We start from the raw sequence: 21,828 nt of genomic DNA on the forward strand, positions 1-21,828 counted from the left end.
CAAGGGTCATCAGTCTTGGAACATGTACAGTGATGTTTTTGATATATTTCTATAAAGCAATCCCCTTACAAATCATGGAGCATTAGCCATTAATAGTGGGGATGCAAAGGGATTTTAAAACTGAGATTAGTTTAAAATTGTGGCTAAACCCTTCCAATTCTGGTGTAGGGTAGACAAACCATTGTCGTCATTTGGGGGGGGGGACAGAAACCATTGAGAAAAGAAAAGTTCTCTTGAGTAATTCCTCCTACCAATGCTGTCTATGAAAAAAATGAAGCCAGAACTTAAGGCACTGATGGGCAAAAGGCTTCCCATTTTTCTTCTACTCTCATCTGGGCTGGTCCAAGAAGTTTTGCTGCCACAAAAGATAAGGTGGAACCTCCCCATGCCACATAAGAAAACCAACCAGACCCAGGAGTTGAAGCTTTCTCCAAACCAAAAGCATAAAAGCATCTAAACACTATTAAAAACTCGTGAGAAGAAGGACTTCAAGCAGGTTTCCAAAACCATCCTTTGGGAGGAGTTATCCACAGCTTGTGTTCACCACAGGGAAGGCTCTCTCTCTAATAGCCACCCATGGAACAAACCTTCGGAATATTTAGAAAATAATTCCTATCAACTTTTCCAGAAGACAAATTGGGGAAGAATGTCCTTTCTGCTCTAACAGGACCCCTGCAATATATTTATTGGACATTTTCAGGTCAAGCTGGGTGAATATTCAAAATTCACAAAGGATAATACTATTAGTGTCTGCTGGTCCTGATGGCTATATGCTACCTCCAGGTCCAGATTCAGCAGGCCTGAATCAGATAATACCAGTTGCTGAGGAATGACTGTGGGTGAGGGCTATTGCCCTCATGCCATGCTTCTGGGCTTTCAAGAGGCATCTGATTGGCTGCTGTAGGAAAGAGGGTGCTGGATTAGAAAGAGGATCCTTGCCATTGGTGTGATCCAGCAGGGGTCTTCTAATGACTCCATGTGTAGCCCAGGATAACTGAAAAAGCGTGAATAGCCCTTTGTTTTGCACTGCATTTTGCTGTCCTGTTCTCTGCTAAAGCTGATCTAAAAATACTGGTGGTCGAATTGTTGTTGTTGTTGTTGTTTAAAAAGCACATTTCTGTACCTGAAGACGTCTTTAAATGAAAGCAGTAGAGAGAGCCTTTATCCGAGTGAATAGAGGCATGATAATTTTATCTCCAGGAAACATGAAGTACAAAGAAACCTGCCAGCTTTTAAAGTACACTGAATCTGCTGAAACCACAAATGTCTCAAGCTATTTTGAAAATATCTGCTGTGCCTGATATTTGGGAGCCAGATACTGAAATTCAAATTGGAAAGAGGGGCTGGGGAAACTGCACATCTTTCTAGGAATGATCAGCTTTATCTTGGAGATGAGAATCCAGAAAATGGATGAATATTTCCCCATAAATCATTTGTGAAGGTTTACTCTTTATTGTAACCTAGATTAATTCTAACCCCACTCACCCCTTTATGCAACAAATGATACCAATCTTTATTGGAAGGGGAAGCAAGTCCTATTTCATTTCCAGGTTTGAGATATTTCAACAGCATCTAACCTAGATATTAAATAAACTAATGGATTTGAGAGTTTCATATTAAAAATTCTGGTCCAAACCCAGCAGAGGTTTAGGCTTGCTTAAACCCATTGCAATCAAAGGGCCTGAGCATGCTTAACTCCATCTTGGATTTAGACCTCCCTGTCCCAACTTGAAAAGAATGTAACACGGAAACGACAGGGGAGCTGCAATGAATGGGATACTTCTCATTTTACACTTCATATTTACATAGATCTGACACCCTCTGTGTTAGTCAAGAATAGAACTGCCAAATTGCAAAAGTGTATACATGCATAATCCCCATTTGTATATATTTGGTGGAGAGTCAGATTTATAGATCAGTTATTTAAGACATTTATGTACCACTTACATAAAAAACAAACAAACCAATACCCAGAAAATGGGACAACAAACACTAGAACAAAGCCACACACCTGAAGTTTAGCAAGGAGGGTACCTGGCTAATCTTGGTTGGGGAGGGAGTTCCAGAGGCTTGGCAACTACACTGAATGAATGGATGTTATGGTTTTTTTGAACAACAGACCAGACTTCAGCAACCTGGTGCCCTCCAGATATTTTGGACAATTCCCATCAGCCTCAACCAGCATGACTGGGGGTGATGAGTGTTGGTAATCCAGCAACACCTGGAGGGCCCCATGTTGACAAACACTGCAATAATGCTGGCTGAGGTTGATGGGAGTTGTAGTTCAAAGCAAATGGAATGCAAAGGCTGCAATGGGCACCAACCTTTCTCTTTCATTTCTGTTGTAACAAAAAGCAAAACAAAAACTTTAAAACATTTTTAGAGATACTATAAAATACAGTGAAAATGAAACCTGTTGGGAACCAAAGAGACTTCTAATAATTAAATTATATCCCAGTCATTGCAGTATTTGTGGGATTATTGAATATTTAGTCTTTCAGTAGTAGACTAAAAAAAAGGATGACAATAAAAGGCAAATGAGAGGAAGAGGAAGTGAGGTACCCCACTTAGGATTCTGCACAGAAAGTCCTACTGCATTTAGACCAGCATTCAAAATACAAAGGAGGTGCATGATGAGTAGTCAACATGGCCCTGGTGTTCAACAAGTCATCATCCACCTAATCTTATCAGTTGCCCATGGATTCTAGTTCAGAGATAATATACTGCAGTTAATCTTATCTGCCCTGCTTGTGGTCACCTTGCTTTTCTCCTTCAGTCTCTAAGGTTCACATAATGTCTTCAAGCCAAGATGAAAACTGATCGATACTTCAAGCATTCAAAGCTTGTTGCTGCAATCCAATAAACATAGATTTTATAATAATAAGAAAGCATTCAAAGCTCTAGTCCATGGGAGACTGCCCCAGGTTTGAAATAACACAGCACGACTCCTTGATTTAATATGTCGCATCAACATGGAACCCAAAGAATCTCTCCTTTGTTTTGCATTCTGTTCCCTTTGAGTGTTCTGCAGTGGCAAAGTGTACTGCAATAAATAGGATTTCTACCATTTGAAAATTATATTTAGATGCAACGCCAGAAGAATACAATTGATTTAATGAATGTGTGCCAAGCAGTTGTGTCTTTAAAGGCTTCAGTTTATATCTTTTCAACATTCAGGACCTGGATAGGCTAATCCATTTGCAAAGCCATTGCTGGAATAACTAGGAAACATAAGGCACAAATAACTAAATAGGAGTTTGGATGCCTGGGTTACTGGGTTACTGGGAATCGGCGGAACAAAATATCACTATTGGTTATATATTTATGTCAACAGATGTGCTGAGTAGCAGTCTCCACCTCACCATATTTCCTTCACACTATGTTTGAGGCTATGGGACGCAGGTGGCGCTGTGGGTTAAAGGACTTGCCGATCGAAAGGTCGGCGGTTCGAATCCCTGCGGCGGGGTGCGCTCCCGCTGCTCGGTCCCAGCGCCTGCCAACCTAGCCGTTTGAAAGCACCTCCAGGTGCAAGTAGATAAATAGGGACCGCTTACCAGCGGGAAGGTAAACGGCGTTTCCGTGTGCGGCTCTGGCTCGCCAGAGCAGCGATGTCACGCTGGCCACGTGACCCGGAAGTGTCTCCGGACAGCGCTGGCCCCTGGCCTCTTAAGTGAGATGGGCGCACAACCCCAGAGTCTGTCAAGACTGGCCCGTACGGGCAGGGGTACCTTTACCTTTACCTTTTATGTTTGAGGCTCAGTTATAGTGTTTGAGTTCACTTTTGGGTATAAATCTAAACTAATGTCTATAATTGTATAAACATAGTTATTATAGTTTATTCCCCTCCCCTTTCTTACAGGTTTCTTGGAGCATTTTTTATTCCTTGTGTGGCTTTCTGAAGGGATTTGGACCTTGCTATAAGTAGTTGCTGCCAAACAGACAGCAAACAGAAATCCCTGGGATTGTTTCCAAATAAATCAAAATGCACCTGCACTGTGTTCCCATATATTAGCAGTTGAAAGGAAAGAAAGTATACCGGTAGAATTCCACAGTGTAAAATCCAGCTGTGTATTCATGGCAGTGACAAAAAGCTATGTTCCATTTATGACTGAAGTCAAACATATGCATCTTCCGAAACACTAAAATGTTCATTCTACTAGATTTCTTTCCTTCTTTGGAAACCTTTGGAGTTTTTCGTTTTTTTTAAAAAAATACAGGTGTTGTAAAGGTATAGAAATATCCCATGGGTCATCTTGCCATTCAGAAACTATACAACAGCTTGGTGTACATTCTGAGATTCAGTCAGGAGGAAGACATGTTTGGCTAGAGAACACGTTCATCTGAATCTTCCCAGAACCAAAGCTACAGTTACAAGAATGGCCCCAGTTTAGTCCACCAGGGCAGCATTTAGGAGTCTGTATGACTCTCTGCTCTCTATAATTCAGATGCACCCATCAGAAGAACAAGATGGAGAAAGAAAGAGAGACCACTGTAGACAGATGGATGCCCAAGGTCAGAGGTGCTCTATCTGGGGCCTGGAAAGATGCAGTAGCCTCTGTGGTCAAGTGCCTTGCACTTATGAATGCACTTCCTTGTTCTAGCTCTCCCCCCTCTCATTTTTTTTATAATAATAATAATAGTAATAAGAATAAAAACATGGCCCTCAACTTTTTAAAAAAGTTACTCAGCCCAACTTTAAAACAGTGCACAAATACAGACGCTCTCATAGCAATTCCTGGCCATTTCCATAATATCTTTTTGTTTCTTAACATCTGTTTTATCTTTGGTCAGCAGGATCTCCTGGAATTATTTTTGTTCGGGTAATTAAAATACAGTAGAGATTTTCGCCTCCCTCCAATGGAAGGCAATCCGTCCTGAAGCAAAGCTTCCTCTCTCTTTCCACACAACTTGACTACAGTGGTACCTCGGGTTACATACGCTTCAGGTTACATACGCTTCAGGTTACATACGCTTCAGGTTACAGACTCCGCTAACCCAGAAATAGTGCTTCAGGTTAAAAACTTTGCTTCAGGGTGAGAATAGAAATCGTGCTCCGGCGGCGCGGCCGCAGCGGGAGGCCCCATTAGCTAAAGTGGTGCTTCAGGTTAAGTTAAGTTTCAGGTTTAGTACAGACCTCCGGAACGAATTAAGTACTTAACCCGAGGTACCACTGTATTATAACGCAGAATTGGAGCTGGTGCTGTAGAGCAAGCAATAAGGGAGGCAATGCTCTAATAATTGCTCCACTTGAAAAAAAGAAAGTTGTTTGTATTCTGTACACAGCTGTCAGGAACTCCTGTGTTCTTAAAGAGAACTCATGGACCATGCTTGGAGGCAAGATAAACTATGCAAGCTCTGGTAAAACTCTCATGTCCATCCATGGAGAAGGCAAGTGTAGTATTTATTTATACTACTGGCTATAGCAATTTTGTCTCTTTTGGATATCCTTGGTCTGGTCATGCAATTTTGTTTAGTCACTTAACAATGTGAGGAATGTGTAGATCTCCCACACACATAAATATAATTTCTAATTCCTCTATACAGAGACATCCTTCCCACCACCTCCTGTAGGGTGGGGAGGGGGGAACAATCAAAGTTTTACTGACTTTTTTTTTAATGGGAAGTTAGAGTCCAAACCAACCAACTGCACGATATCTTCCCAAGGCCTACCCAAGCAGAGGTAACCATAGGACAGCCAATGATCATTTGCAAATTACAAAGCAAAAATGTCCTGGCTCGCATCCCAAAACACACAAGCAGTGGCTCTTACTTGCAAGTAAAAAAGAGAGAGAGAGATTGATCTTTAGTCAGGCAAATAACAGTAAGAGTCAGCAGCTCATGAGTTCAAGCACAGGGCAAGAAGTTAAGAACTGGACAGGAGCAACAAGGAGACTCCAACAAGTTCCTGTACCCCACCCACCAAGCTTTTAAAGACAAGGTGTAGCACTCTTTCTTGCTTTACAGCAGGCATGTCCAACTCCTAAGAGACAGCGATCTACTCCCACTATTAAAAAGAACTGGCAGTGATCTACCCATTGGATTGATGAAAGTTGTTGAGCTTTTTGCGGGGGAGGATTTTGAAACGGTCCTTTGGGGTGGGTGGGTTTCCTCCAACCTGTGAAGGCAGTGCTTTTTTCTAGGCAACAGGACTGTACTCTCCTGTTCAAGCTCCTGTTTGGTTGATGCATGGTGGCCTCTACCATTTGGCACAGTGAGGTGACTGCTTCAGGCAACTGATTTGGGGCAACAAATTGTTATTTATTCTAATTTCTTCTTCATATTTTTTTTTACATCAGGGAGAGCAAAAGGCACTTGTGGGATTTTTCTGCCCCAGGTACCATGCATTTGACTTTGCAGGGAGGAAGAGTTGATTGTTCTACATGAGGCATGAATATACCCCAGGGGGTGCTTTGAAGAGGAAATGGGGAGCAAGCAGGAGAACCTTACATGCTCCCTCCCTTGGAGGGAGAAACATGTTAACAGGAGCAGCCAAGCTTCTATTATAATATCTATAGATACAAAGATGCAGATATAGAGATTTCTAGCTCAGTAGGTGCGTAGATAGAAACAGTACACAGACCACTGACATATTTAGCACAGTAAAGAAATATTAAGCATGCTAATGTAAAAATAAAACCCTCTGTAAAACAGATTAGAAAATCACACCCATGTCGCCTAATAATAGGCCAAAAAGAAATAGATAATGAATGACAATAATAAGGAATGTTTAGTCCTTTTTAGTTTGATTGTTGTAGAAAGGTGACCCTCTTTGTTCAGGGAGAACTGAGATAAGCAGACCAAGTGCCTGTCCCCATTTAATCTGCACCTTGTGTAATGCCATTGCTGATATAATCAGCTTCTTTATGTACGTGTTGGGTAAACAGAGTGCTTAATGCACCTTGCCAATACGCAGAGGTATCCTGCATCTGTTGGCCAATGCCATCTTTTAAAATCAAATCTATACTAATGGGGCTATTTTTCAGATTCCATTGCCTAGACACTTCACTGAACCTGAGCCCCTTTTTATCAAATTGCAATCAACAAGTTGTTTATTGGTGGAGCTTGTTTTTTTTAATGTTTACAGTTTGCTCCCTTTTCCTCTAAGCACTTTTCCTCTAAGAACTTTAAGAATTCTATTTACCAGGCTTTTAAGTGGGGGGAGAAAATCCATCTTTTAACTATATTACTTACTACAGGGAAGTCTATTCCACTAAAATCAAAATCGATTTATCTAGCATAGGTCAATTTTGACTTTTAATGAAATCCACAAGCACGCAGAGAATTGACAAACATTTCCAAAGTCTCCATCCAAGACAACTATTCCTGAAACTGCCCACACAGCACAGCTTATATTGATGATAGTATATAGATAGAGGAAACAACGTAATTTCTCCCACTGCCTTCTCAGAGGCAGCTAGGTACAGTGACTCATAAAAAGAATTGTGTAACAGGGCAGGAGGCACCCAGAGCCCTAAAATGTGAAGGATAAATACCCTGACTTGTGAGGATGCAGCATTTTTTATAAAAAAAAAATACCAGGCATGAGTAGGTCTATGGTTTACCCAGAGTTAGTCGGGTTTCACGGCTCAGCTGGAAGTGCTAAGCAACTGTGCTTCTTTTTTTCTTCTATCCTCCTGAAAAGGAACCATGTCAGTTTCTCTTAACCTAAAGGCAGATTTTACCGTTCTAATGGATTGTGTTACTTAGAATAATAGAATTGTAGAATTGGAAGGGATCCTGAGGGACATTTAGTCCAACCCCTTGCAATGTAGGAATCTCAACTAAAGCATCCATGACAGATGGCCATCCAACCTCTGCTTAAAAACCTCAAAGGAAGGAAAGACTCCACCACTTTTCATGGGAGTCTGCTTCAATGCTGAACAGCTCCGACTGTCAGAAAGTTCTTTCTGGTGTCTAGCTGGTATCTCCTTTCTTTTAACTTGAATGGTTTGGGTGCTATTCTTCGGAGCAGGAGAAAACAAGCTTGCAACATCTCCCATGTGACAGCCCTTTAGATATTGGAAGATGGCTATGATACCTCTTCTCAGTTCCTCTTTTCTGGGCTAAACATACACAAATCCCTCAACCATTCCTCATAAGAGTTGGTTTCCAGACCCTTGGTCATGTCGGTTGCCCTCCTCTGCACACATCCCAGCTTGTCAATATCCAGCTTGTGCTTTTTGGATACTTTAACTCAGCAGTGCCAGTCTGCTGGGTTTTTGTTTTCCTTCCACGAGCAGGTACATCTACTGCTGGTACATGGTAAATTAGTTTTCAGCTTAGAAAACTACTTGGGCTGTGGTCCTGTTAAAACATATTTGGGAATGTTCTACTGAACTCAATAACAACGTAGATAGGATAGTTCTGTGAAAGTCTAAAGGTGTTATCCACAAGAACATAAGGAGAACATGGAAGCTCTGGGATAGCTCAGCATTTATCAAGTATTAGCTAACCCAGTAGACTGCCGATTGCCTCTGGCACTATTCACCAAATGTTTAGTACCTATCAGCTGACTGGTGAACACAAGCCAGAAAGGGGGAAGTTTTGGGCACAGTTCCAAATATCAGGTGCTCTCACACTAAAGGATACATTTCTTGCAAGTATGGCATGAACATGGTGTGGCACTTGTGAAAGTGCTAGTCTTGCAGATCTAAGCAGTCAGGTGAGCACACATCCTGTCCTAAGAGGCAACATCTTCATCCCCACTTACAAGGTCACGTGAATTCTAGAGGCACTTCAAAAAGTTGCACTTCTGCAGTGAGGATCCTTGTCTATCCATGGAAGTTCCAGGAGAGACTGAGAACCCTGGAAAATCCTGTATTCCTCCCTGTTCTTGTAGTCTAAGGAATCAAAATGTTTCTCAAGCTCTTAATGGGCCACCATGTGTTGATGGTGGGAAGATGTAAGCTTACTTTGTATTTTATTAATTGCAGAACTGTTCGAACTGATTTTAAAATAAATACAGTACTCTTAATCAGCCACTTGGATAAAGGAAAGCATACAATTATTGAGACTGAATACGAAATATGTTCTTCCCCAGTATTATTAGGTTCAGGGTGTCTGTCACACGATAACATATTAATCCTCAAAAAGGTATCTACCACCCTAACCGGTAGTTAGTTAGGTCTTGCAAAAGAATACTAATGCTATGTCTCGATCTCAGACACTCATTTAATATGCCGGAATACTTGCCAAGCTCAGATGGAGAGAAAATGGCTTTTTCAGCCATGGCTGCTAAATGAGCAGTGAGTAGCAACCTCAGATTTAATTAAACTCTTAAAATTATGGACTGCAGCTCCTAATGATAGTTATCCTAATCAAGGAAATTCATTTGGTTGCATTCCACAGTGAGCTAACAAGACTTTGCCAACTAGCTCTCATATAGCTTCCAAACTCCGACTCCTACAGACTCTGGTTTACTCATCTCATTATACGCCTTGCTTGTTTACTCATTTCACTACCATCAGCTGCTGAATCAAATGCTAGACATGATGATAAGTATATCAAGATTTTGCAAGGAACAGGAAATACAAAACAGTAGAATGCCCACAGCAGAGACATAAATAAATCATATAGCTATGGAAACAGCAAGAAAGATAAAAGCATGTCCAGGATACCAAAGTATTGGAATAAAGAAGTCAGCACAAACATTTACTGCATGAATTTCTGTGTATGATCACACACCAAAACCACATCCCGCATATATTGAGAAAATGCTTCTCCACACACCCTTACTGACCATAACTAAAGGCCTATTCCTACACATTAGGGAACCATAGATGAGGACTAGCTCAGGGCTTCCTTCTCTCTCTCAGCCCTGAATGAGACACACCGTCATTTCTCAGCCCCCTAACTGCATTGTGACCTCCTTCATTGATGCTACTTCCACTTGCAACCACCCTTCTAGAACTGGCCATCATGTCATTAATAATAATGTCCAAACCCATTCTTCCACATCACTTTGACCTTTCCCCCATCTCTCTGCCCCTCAATTCAGAAAAAAGCTGTCTAGATCAAAGGTGCCATCAGCAAAATCAATAGATCACCCAATGAGTGGCAGCATGGAACGGCTTTAGCAGCAGAGCCCATGATGTGTTGACATGCAGAGGGCTGGGAGGCCAGCTGGCAAGCCCCAGCTCGGACGTCTCCTTCTATCAGCCCATGCTCCAACGTAAATCAGCAACCCGGACTTGAGAAGCCAGGGCACGCTATTAGCAGAGTGTACTGAGCACACAGAATAGGCGTGAGGCTTGTGAAGTCATGCTATAGCTACAGATTTATTAATCATAAATCAGAACAAAGAAACATGTCGTCTCTCTCTCTCATGTCATCTCAGAGAGAACAGCAAAAGCAAAAGCTATACACAAACGGAAGTTCCCAGCATACTGTGTTAGAATGTAAACAGACATGTGACACACAACAATTCCACATGCCTGTTCCTTAAGGTGGAATGGAAATGTCAACAGGATGATTATCCAGCTTCAGCCAATCAACAAGTTGTTTTACCTGTCCATAAGAATGAAATAAGAGCCCTGCTGGATCAAGTCAAAGACTCATCTACTCCAGCATTCTGTTCTCACAATAGCAATCCAGGTGCCCATAGGAAGCCGAAAAGCAGGACATAAGCACACTATCATACCTTATACCCAAAAGTATATATACTTGTGAGATCTGCGAGTTTTCTGAAATACTAGGTTATGAAGCCATTGCATTTTCGTATTTGCTTCATCTAGTCACATTTTAGTCTAGATTGTTTCTCTTGCTCAGCAACTTATTGAGCAAATTACACCCCTTGCCTCCCCCCAAAAAACATGTTCTTAAGGTTCCTGCAGCCTTCTACCAAAGATTTGGAGGAGTGTAGGGGGTGCACAGAGGAGAGGAGAGGAAGTCTTGATCCACAGGCAGAAGTCCTTGCAGTAACGGAATGACCGGATAGCTCCAGTGTGGTGCTGATAACACTAAGGTTGCATGTTCAATCCCTGTATGGAACAGCTGCATATCCCTGCATTGCAGGGGGTTGGCCTTGATGATCCACAGGGTCCCTTCCAACTCTACAATTCTATGATTCTATGAACCCAAAGAATGGATGCTTTAGTTGATATACCTGCATTGCAGGGGTTGGACTCAGGGTCCCTTCCAACTCTATAATTCTATAATTTACAGCTGCTGCCAGTGTCCTGTGATACCCTAGTTTGTTATTTAGAGGTCTTGGGGAAATAATGTTTGCAACTTGGGGTAGCAAACTCAGATTATGGAGCAGGGGTGGGGATTGACCCTCTCTTTTCTTATGGTGGTTTTATGGGTAATCTCTCTCAAAAAAGTTTGCAATGACCGCTCCCCACTTAAAACGGGGGGCGCCCTTTGCGTGGACGCGTGCAGCCCTGGATCTGGAGTGGCCCCATCAGCATAGGCTTTGCCTTCCCTCAGGTGGGATACCTGGAGGTCCCCGCCTACCCCAGTGAGTTGTCCAATCCCACCTGGGGGAAGCGTTGCCAGGGAAAGCAGGCCAGGTAGGGGGAGGGATTATCTGCCCACACAATAGAGGGTGGATCTTAATTGGTAATCCTCAAAAAATCAATAGGGCAGTGCGCTCTGCAATCACTCGCATGGGAGGTCGGGTCGCAAAACACCCCAACATTAAAGTCTACATGAAGGAGCTATTTCTGCCCGATGGCGTGCACCTATCGGACCGTGGTAACGAGTGTTGGCTGAGCGACATCAGGCATGGCCTGATTGACTGGTTGGAGGATGGCAAAGGGGATTTTCAGATGTAGGTAGTCTTGGCGGCGAGACCGCAATCTTTGCGGTCTCGGGTGGCGGTATCAGGCCTTGGGCGGAATCCTTTAGTCCATCTTCCTCTTTGCGGCGGTGATACCAGGGTTCCCTGTTAAAGGGGTTTTTGAAGGGAGGCTTTGGCCATACGCCGAAAGGTCGTCATTGCTCTCCCCTGCGGCGGCGTAACGGGGGCGGCTATCTCTGCTTGAACATATGTTCTCCAGAGCCGGCCCATCCCCCCCCCCACACACACTGGATAACCCTGATGCTCCCTAGGTCCCCGGCTGGGGACTAGGGAGGGAGAACGCCCAATGTCTGAGCCAAGGTCTACCCACATTTGAAATTTAATAAAGTTGTGGCCAATTTAATCCCATAGCACGTTGTCTAGAGTCGTTATTCCACATGACGGGGGGGACCACTCGGGATCTGGGGACTCTGCCTGTCCACGCAATGGGATTTCAAAAGGCATTGGAGAAAGGCGTTTAAAATTTCTCTAACTTACAAATATGCTGTATAGTTGTTGTTTTTATAAAAAAAGAAAATTAGACTTTTTACCTAGTTTAAGGACCAATGCCAACATGACTGTGAAAAGAGGAATGAAGTGAAATACATCCAGTGTGAACTACCTCTAAATAACTGAATAAAACATAAAATGTGATCTTTTATCCAATACTGGCCTATGCCACAGTATTTCCTTCCCAACTTTTAAAATAATAAGTTTTAAAACTTCAGCAATGCTGCATGTACACACACTGCTATGCCAACACAGAAAGAACGAGAAAACTCCACTACTCTGCAAAGTTGTATTTGAGATCCATTTATTCATATTATTAATGAAAGGTCAGCTGCAGTCAAACAAAACACAACAGTGCATATTTTTACCATTCTTGAGTGTTGCAATTTTCTCCTGCCACACTAGCAGCAATTCAGCTCTGTTAAAAGATCCTTGGCTTAGCTCTAATTCAGCTTGTTTCAGAGTCTTTTAAATTAGTTCAATACTGATAAGAACAAAAGTTAAAAGCAAATCATCAGCTATTTCCTTAACAATCAAGCCTTTGGGGCACAGATTCTTCATGTCTAAATGGTTATTTCTTAATTTAAGGAGGCTCACTATGATTAAGAATAGACTAACTGTGGCTAACATCATCTTGGAGGAATTGAGCTATTGTTGGGATCTCCAGGTTACCTGCATATTATTATACTATAATTTTAATGGAAAAAAGTTTGATCATGGTGGGGGAGACTGGGTTTGGGTTGCCTGAGTACCTGTTCAGTCTGCTGTACAGGTGTTAGCTAGCTGCAGCTTCCAGACCAACATCAAAGGCAGTATCACATAGAGCACTTCTTCCATGCACCCAATCGCAATTCGGATTCCCCCTCCCAACTGGTTTTTCTAATATTCAGTGTTAATGGTGATGAGGAATTTAAAATAATGAGCAGTTTGATCCTAAAAAGCTGGGATAACAAACCTTCAAAATTTTGTTTTTGCTTTTCTCTTAACTAAACTAGACTAGAGAAAGAGGGGGCCCTGACCAAATTTGCCTCTGGTCCCCCTCAGCACCAGCATGCAGCCCTCTAGATTACCTGTGAAGGGTATTCTGCCCTTAACAGTAAAAAGATTCCCCATCACTAATATAGACATACTTTCCTCCCCTCCATCTTTTTCTGCCCCTTGTCCCTCAATCCTTAAGTTAGCCCTACTTTTTGCACTGTAACTTCAGGGCTGTGTTTGTTAGTATTCCCACCACCACCAAAATAAATAAACACATGCCCTGTTACTTATGAAAACCATGTTAGTATTTGTACTGTGTTTGTTAGAAAATGCATTTTACAGTTGCACTGGAGAAAAGAAAACATATGTAATGTAACAGCCGCAATAACTCCAATCAAGGTCACAGAAAAGCTGGATCATTGCCATGTTTACTGCCTTTAAGAGTGTGTGTGTGCGTCTTAGAACAGAGTGTGGGAGTTGGGGGTTGGCTGGTTGTCTTGCCATTGCTTTGTTGACTGAGAACATGGGAGTGTGAAGACTTCAAGGAGACTCTGCCTGGAAGAGTTTATGAAGACAGGCAAGCTATGGACTAAATTTTTTTATTTATGCATTATTTATGCATTTATGTGTGTGTTTTGAAGCAAGAAGACCAAACCCTCTCTTGGGCTCAAGGGAGATAAACAAATTGTATTGAATTTGATAAATATAAATAATACAGCTTGTTAAATTGTTGGCCATCCTGACAAGTAAAAATTCATCTTCAAGTCTTGAGCAAGGAGTCCACTTTAACACTAAGGTTTGAGGGTGAAACTGTTGCATCACGCTGAATGACTCAAAAAATAGGTAACAAACCACACCATGTTGGGCTACTTGCCATTTGGGGGGAAAAATGCCACTTGTCTGATGTTCAGCTGGGATGCAGAGTGTGCATCTAGCTGCATATATTTTAACAGCTTCCCGACACTGCCATATAGATATATGAATCATAATGTGAAAAGCAGCCCTATGACAAAGACTAAAATCTGCAATTGTTCAATCAGAGGAGCAGAGAGTGTGGGATATTAAATTCCCCTTACACTTAAAGGCTAACCTAACTAATTCAAATTTTATGAAACAATATGAGAAATGAAACAGCGTCATTGTTTGATATGCACACTACATCTGGCTAGAGGAGCTGGGATGTGGCACTGCCACCAACTATCTGTGTCATGTGTTATGTGGTTTTCCCCTCCTCTCACACCATACTACCCCCCTAGCCCAGGATCATTGCAACAGGGTCCCATAATGTTCTCACCAACTGATCCCATCCCAGACACTTATCTGCACCCAAAAACACAAAACCCCAGGTTACAACTTAGCAATATTAGCCGCAACAAGCATCAACTGGGTCCTGTGGCAGCCCAACAGGACCATTAATCAATACTGGGTTCTGGGAGTCTCTCCCACCAATGACAGATAAAGCCGCCATCATTCTCAAGCAGACAGGTAAATGAAAATAAGTCTAGCAAAGCCTTCAGCTGAGATCTATGTAGTTCAACTCCTCAAACCCCAATAAAAGGGGCCATGTCTCTCCTGCCATCAGTGATGAGTTGGTGCATCTCAAGCATTCCCCAAGTTGGGAAAAGGAGGGAGGAGGAGGAGGAGGAGGAGAGATGAAGCAACAAGCAGAACAGGGCTGACTGTGCGAATGGTCAAAATGACATCCTATCATTTTCGCAATGACCCACCCCACTCCAGTATCTCTGATATACAAAGGTTAGAAATTACTTCTTGATACCCTGATGTTTAAATGCAAGGTATTCAGAATTATGAGATCAGGTTGAAACAGGTGCCATGATGAAAAGGGTACAGAGTTCTGGGGTTAAACAATCATTGCTCTCCAAATATCAACGTTAACACCTTTCTTTTTTTTCTGATGTCGGCTTTAATGTCTTTGAGCTTCGCAGAATGAGTGTTTCCCACAGAAATAAATTGCACACCATCTCCATAGTGCAGGCGGTTAAAGTAATCACTCATCAGCCCAACTTCTCATCTGCAGCCAAGAACATTTGTATTAGCACTGATTAATCTGTGCTGGCATTAGCTGAAGTACAGAACCTCAGCCAAGATTACAGGAGGTCAAAACATTAAGCATATTTTCCTTTATATGCCACAGTATGCCTAACATTACAAAAAATAGACCTCGCTTTAATGCATGCAAGGAAGCATATTTCAATCAAGCCTAATTCCTCCTCGTTATTTTACTGTATTACCAAAACAGTAGGTCAGATCTGCATGTGAAGATGAAATCTTGTACTTGCCTCCTTGGAGGAAATTGATTCATTTTAACTAGCAAGTAACTTTTCCCCATCATCTTGGCCTGTTTTACCCAACAGTTTTTTCCTGAGACACACTTCGCACCATGCCCCCTCCCCACCTTCAGATACATAGTTGCATAAGACCCCCCCCCCCCCCACACACACACACTTTGTTCAGGCGTTATTCCTGAAAGGAACATAGGAAGCTCCCTTACACTGAGTCAGCCCATTGTTCCATCTGGCTCAATATTGCCTGACCTGCAGAGGTTCTCTAGAACTTCAGACTGGGGTTCCTCCCAGTCCTACCAGGAGATGCCAAGGATTGAACCTGAGACCATCTTCATGCACAGCAGATGCTGAACCACTGAGCTACGGTCCTTCCCTCCTCTAGAAAAGGTGGCATGGGGGCCACCACATATGCTGGCCCTGCCCTCAACATCCCCTGCCCACTCCCAACCTTCCTGTGTTGAGTTGGAAGGTCTGAAGTGAGATTCTAAGCATGTTCAGTTAAAAGCTTATTAAAAGCTTGTTCAGAATCAAAATGTCTAATGACATACTGCTCAGACGTTTCTGTTCAACATGGGGAGGTAGAAGTGGAACATGTAGGGCTGGATATGTTGGGAGTGGGGGGTGCCATGTACATCCGTGTGTTCCCTACTCATGTCTGCATTCCTGTTCAGGCATAAGACCTGAACAGGGCTACTCTGGGTGAGCCTTTTGAGCTGGATAGAGAAGCTGTCCAGCGCCACCAGCAGTCAGAGGGTGTGCTGCAGGGCAGAATCAGCACTAAACTGGGAGATGCCCGCAGAGGCTTTTGCTTCAGCAGCTTCTAAGCAGCAACTGAGGATTTAAGAACTTGGCCTGGCTGCCCCACTCTCCCTGAAATACTAGTGCGGCTCTGATCCTGACTCCAACACAAGTTGCTTCATGTTGCCGAGTGAGTGCTTTCAGGACCAAACTTTGCTTTGTGCTCACTGGCATCTCTATTCCCAATGATGATCCCATGGTGCTTGTAGGTTATCTGGTTCTTCAGGTTGGATTGTTGTCCTGGGATATGATTTAAGGGGTCGTTTTTAGGTGCCCTCTCTTGCCCCTGGTCCTGGGTTCATGGTGGGTCCTCTGAATGTGCCCGACTTCAGTTGTGGGAGTTGGCAGGCCCTGATATTTAGTACCCACAGTGGCATTTCACACAGCCATTGTATGCACACGGTACTTCTAATGCACAATCCTTAGAAAATCAGAAAGTTGGTGAAAATAAATTCCTACAATTTATTGAAAGAACTGAGAAAAAGTTCCCTTGAAAAGTAACTGTACAACATGAAATGCATTGAACTATTTCATAAAATAAAACTAATATTCTACAGCGTCTTTTGGATATTTGCCTCTTTTTTCTGTTGTGGATTAGAGCAGTTCCCTGTTTCCTGCTCATGTGAAAAACAGGCCATGTTTCGTCTATCATTCTCCACCTTCGACACAAGCCCATTAAATTCTATAGGAAAAGTAATATTACATCTTGCAGTGGAACTAATATCTATTAAGATATGGTTTTACACTTTCATTAATCACAGAGTCTCTCATTACAGAAAATGAGCCATTGCTAATATTACAAGCTAGAAAGCCTGGTGTGATATTGAACCAACCATGACATTTTCAGAGTTCTGTAAAATATAATTGCTGTCTTTGTCCCTCTAAAATAATCAGAAATAGCCCTGACTTTTCTTCCAAGTAGTATTTTAGATACGCTAAATAGATTGGAACTATATCTAATGTGATATACTAAGTTATGTTCATGGTGACAGCCTAGTGGGTATATTTTTTTTCTTAATTAAACCAGAACCAGAATTTTAAACAAATCATTCTGTTTTATACAGTAATATAGCAAAACTGTACTAGCAGACTCTATTCAATGATTTGGGCTACAAAATCTGTTTCAACATACCTTCACAATACTTGGCAATAGTCAGCAAATCTACCTTTAATATTTGATTAGCACGTGCACATTTATAACCCCCAAACTCCCTCAGAAAGAGCCTTTTCAGTACATTGGATAGGGTTTAGCTGCATAAAAATCATTAATCACCATTGGAGCCATGCAGCTAATTCTCCATTCAAAATGCAATAAATGTAGCTTATGAGTAATAGCTGCTATAATTTCACAGTGTAGTTGGGTAGGCTTTCAGTGTTCTGTTGAGGCTTAAGCCAAATGATTCCCACACATCACTATGAAAATAATATATGTGAGGTTATCCTCCCCAGTTCATTCTTTCAACCTCCAAAAAGATATCAAAATAAAAAGCCATCACCTTTTCTTTGTTGTTGCAGCTGAACGAAAAAGCAATTTGGATATGCTTACTCAGATAGGGTCAAAAAGCATGTGATAGTGGCAAGTGCATCTTTTTAAATGAGGAACTTCCCCAGTCACATATAAACTGGTGGCATTGGAGGGTTTCGCCTTAAGAGAAAAGTGGGAGAGGGGGTGAGGGGTGCTAGACCCTCCCTCACACATAACTTATTATTTATTTATTCATTTGAATATTTATAGGTCACCTTTTAGGGCATAGCTCTTGCAACAAAAATAAGATACGTTTAAAACATCAAACCATTTAAAATCACACTTATAAAACATCTCAAAAACCACGGGTCAAAAACATTCAGTATAAGCTAACATAAAACAAGACTTACCCTCCTGCAATAAATCTTCCAGCGTCATTTTCCCCTGAGTCACATTCCAATGCCAGAAGGGACCCTAGACATGGGGAAAGTTTTCAGACCTCTTACCGACATGCCCCTTTTGTAAATGTGCACACACATACAGACTGACAGCATTATGTCTAGATTGACCTATGATTCTATTTGCTGATTGCATTTTAAGCTGCTCTGCTATTTTAACATTTTTAAATGCATCTTACAGTGCAATCCAACCCATATCTTACTCAGACATTCCATGAGACTTACTTTCAGGTGAGTGTATAGAAGACAGCAGCCTTGTTTGCATTTATTTTCTCCCTTTCAAACTGCATACTGCCTCAGAATTGTATACAATTGAAAAGTGATGACTTCTTTAAAAAAAACAACCCAGGTTCACTGATGTCCCTCTTAGCATCTGAACATAGGTCGCCATTGGAGAACAGTTAGCACTTCCACATGCTGACCTTACCTGGTTTTGAAGGTCTGGAAATGAGCTTTTATTACAAGTAAAACCACTTAGGTAGCACACAAAGCCCAACTGATGTTAATCAGACCATGATTGAGGTGCATATGCTTTGCAACCTCAGAATTTCCCAAGGGGAGGCCAGGAACTCAGTTGGCTGTACTGAAGCAGCAGAAGTTCTATTTAGTGTCACAATAACCCTTCAGCTAAGATGTGAAACATGCCCTATAGTGCTTGGCATTTTAGCACAAACTCACTTGCCTTATCACAGGCTTACTGACAATTGGAATCAAAGAGATAACCACTTCAATGCAAAATTCAAGCTCATCATGCACCTCATAACAACATAAAAACCGTTTGTTGGCACTTGTTGTGAAATCTCATCTTACAGTTTTATTTACAGATTTGGTGGTGGTGATGGGGAACTTGATCCAAAGAGATCCGGCAACAAACTGGGAAGGGGGCCTGGACAGGCCTCGATTTATCCCCCAGGAGTGGACCCAAGCAATGGCTATTGGGCCATTTGGCCCACCCCCTGAGGACATCCTGTGCCCGATCCTGCCTACAATTGGTCAATCCGCAGGCAGGCTGTAATCCCCACCAGTCGACATCCCTAGATGGCAGACAAGGTCGTGGCCAGGCCACAATGTCGCCTAACCGTCAAAGCTAAGCGGACTTGGAAAAAAATACCACAAAAGGTGAAAATCTAGGTTTGCCTCATGTCTTTGCACTGAAAATGGTATACTCCAGGAGAGCCTGGTTTTCTGTGACAAGTCTTTGGGACAAGTTGATTTATCAAGCCCATCAGTTTACAATTGGGCTGTAATTCTTTGGAAGCCCTCACCAAATATGGCTGGGAGTATACATTTTGATAACATTAGTAACAGCAACAAAAATAAGATGTGGCACAAACTGTAGCCCTATCCTGGAAGAATGAAAGAAATCACTCTTCTGGACAGGAAGGTGACAAGTGTGTTTTATCAAACTTAATTGAATTCAAGTTACAATTATTAATAGCAAAAAAAAAAAAAAAATCACTGCTGGCAATAAAAATGCAGCATGGTTACAAGCTAGGGTAAACCTAGGGAGGAAGGGAAGAAGGACCAATTGCTCTAAGAATGGAATTACTCCAGGTAAATGTGAAATAGACAGGTTTGCATGATTTTTTTTTAAGAGAGGAAGTAATCACTGCATGCAATTTTCTCCTTGTAAATATAGGGCTGTGGGGTTTGTTTTGTTTTGTTATTTCAAACATACACCTCCTATTATTTAAGAAGGTTTACAGACACCCAGAGAAGTAGGGCTGGCCCAGTATATTTTGCTGCATTACATATAACAGCAGAAATACAACAGCATCCCCCAGTTAGTGCTTTCCTAGCATTCATGATACATAGGATCCAAGATCAGGAATGTTCTTTGGTGACAAAAGCACTTTTCCCGCTCTCTGGCAGTAAAAATACAATATGATAATAAATAATGAAGAATGTGCTACAGTATTTTGTCCATGACACCAAAGATCTGCTACCTGAAGCAGCCACCTTGCTCTGCCAAATGGTAGAGCCAGCCCTACAGAAAAGATGTAAAAATAACAGAAACAATGTATTGTACCAGCTACAAAGGATGTTCAACTATTGATTTATAAATCATACTTGGGGCTAAATAGATACAATTGCCACTTCTACTTGATGACTCATTACTGGTTCAATTTAAAGGCAATACAGGTAGCACTTATTTCAGTAAGTCAGCAGATCATACCAGATTAGTTAGAATCTGAGACCTCCAGTTATAGGGAGGTATATAAATTCAATAAATGATGATGATGATGATGATGAATGACTGAATACCTATTGCTTGTTTAAGTCTGTATGTGTAAAAGCTGGTTCTTTAGCAGTAGCTCCTGTCAAAAAATAGCTATTGACAACAAAACATGCCTGGCTCCTTGTTATAAAAAAGCACATTAAGATTCAAAGAACTGTATCACTGAAGAACAACAACAATAACAAAAATTGTAAACCACAACTACTGCTATACTGCCAGAATGAAAAATAGAACTTGGAACCTGGATTTGGATTTGGATGAGTAAGATTCAGCTAAGAGTTCAAATTAATTGGGATGAAGTTGGGGGGGAAATCATATAGCAGTTTTTAACTATTTTATTTTCTTTTCAGAAAATAAGAGTTGAAAGCTCATGTGAGACATCATGTGCATGTCTTTAGTTTGTTCCTTTCATCAGCTTGTTTTCCTTCCGGATGCCTTTGGAAATTGTGTGTTAGTTCCATCAGAATCACTTTGAATTAAACCCTCCTGTTACCCATTGCAAAACAGGCTAAAAAGCACCTGGCAATTTTCAAGAGGTTAAGTAGCTATGATCTGCAAGCTGCCCATGCCGCAGCCTGACGAGAAGATGCAATTTGACACAATGTCTAATCTGCTGTGACATTCATGTTTTAAGTGACGTTCAAGGAGACGGAAGGGCTGGCGCTTGAACATATCCCAATGTGCACTGGTATTCTGTCTGTTAACTTTCTAATGAAGCATGATTGAGTAAAGTAATGAAGAGTTTACAGAGAGCCCCAGGAAACCAATTTCCAATTTTGCGACCAGCAGGCTTTAAACTTCACGGCAGCATTTGCTTATTTTGTCTAGAAGGGGACTAGGATACTAAATGCCATTTCTACTTTGTGAGTCAGACAGACTTTTCTAATCCCCACACACTTACTTTCTAATGAATGTCTCCTTCTCCTGATCCATTTTCTCCCCATCCATAGTTGTTATGTATAGGGCGAGTGGCTCTAATAAAAAAGAAAGAAAGGAAAAGGGGGTGGGGAGATTACAGTGAGAAATGAAATTCTAATCACTTCAAAAATCAGAAGTATTGCAAGCCTTCTGCACAGAAAGAGATTTTAATCTTCAACCTGCCCTTGCTGAACTCTGGTGGAAAGAATATAAGAAGGACGTAGCAGGATCATTTTTATGAGAGAAAACCCACATTGATCAAAGCAGAGCTGAACATTTATGCTTTACCTTAGTTCCATGATGTTAAAGCAAATATATAACATCCCCACACAAACTCTATTTAAATATAGCTGCTTCACTTGCACTTATCGGCAAAT

At 41.7% G+C, this 21,828-nt stretch overlaps 1 long non-coding RNA gene across 3 annotated transcripts in view; it reads right to left on the reverse strand.

Moving 5' to 3' along the window:
- The window catches only part of LOC307212969, a 152,584-nt gene extending 131,075 nt beyond the window's left edge, over window positions 1-21,509 (reverse strand). For all 3 annotated transcript variants that reach the window (XR_013837306.1, XR_013837307.1, XR_013837308.1), the window contains exon 1: window positions 21,435-21,509. This is a non-coding gene — a long non-coding RNA (uncharacterized lncRNA). The remainder of the gene's footprint in view (window positions 1-21,434) is intronic.
- Window positions 21,510-21,828: the final 319 nt, after the last annotated feature.

This window comes from Podarcis cretensis, assembly GCF_951804945.1.
Source record: "Podarcis cretensis genome assembly, chromosome: 3".
NCBI lineage: Eukaryota > Metazoa > Chordata > Lepidosauria > Squamata > Lacertidae > Podarcis > Podarcis cretensis.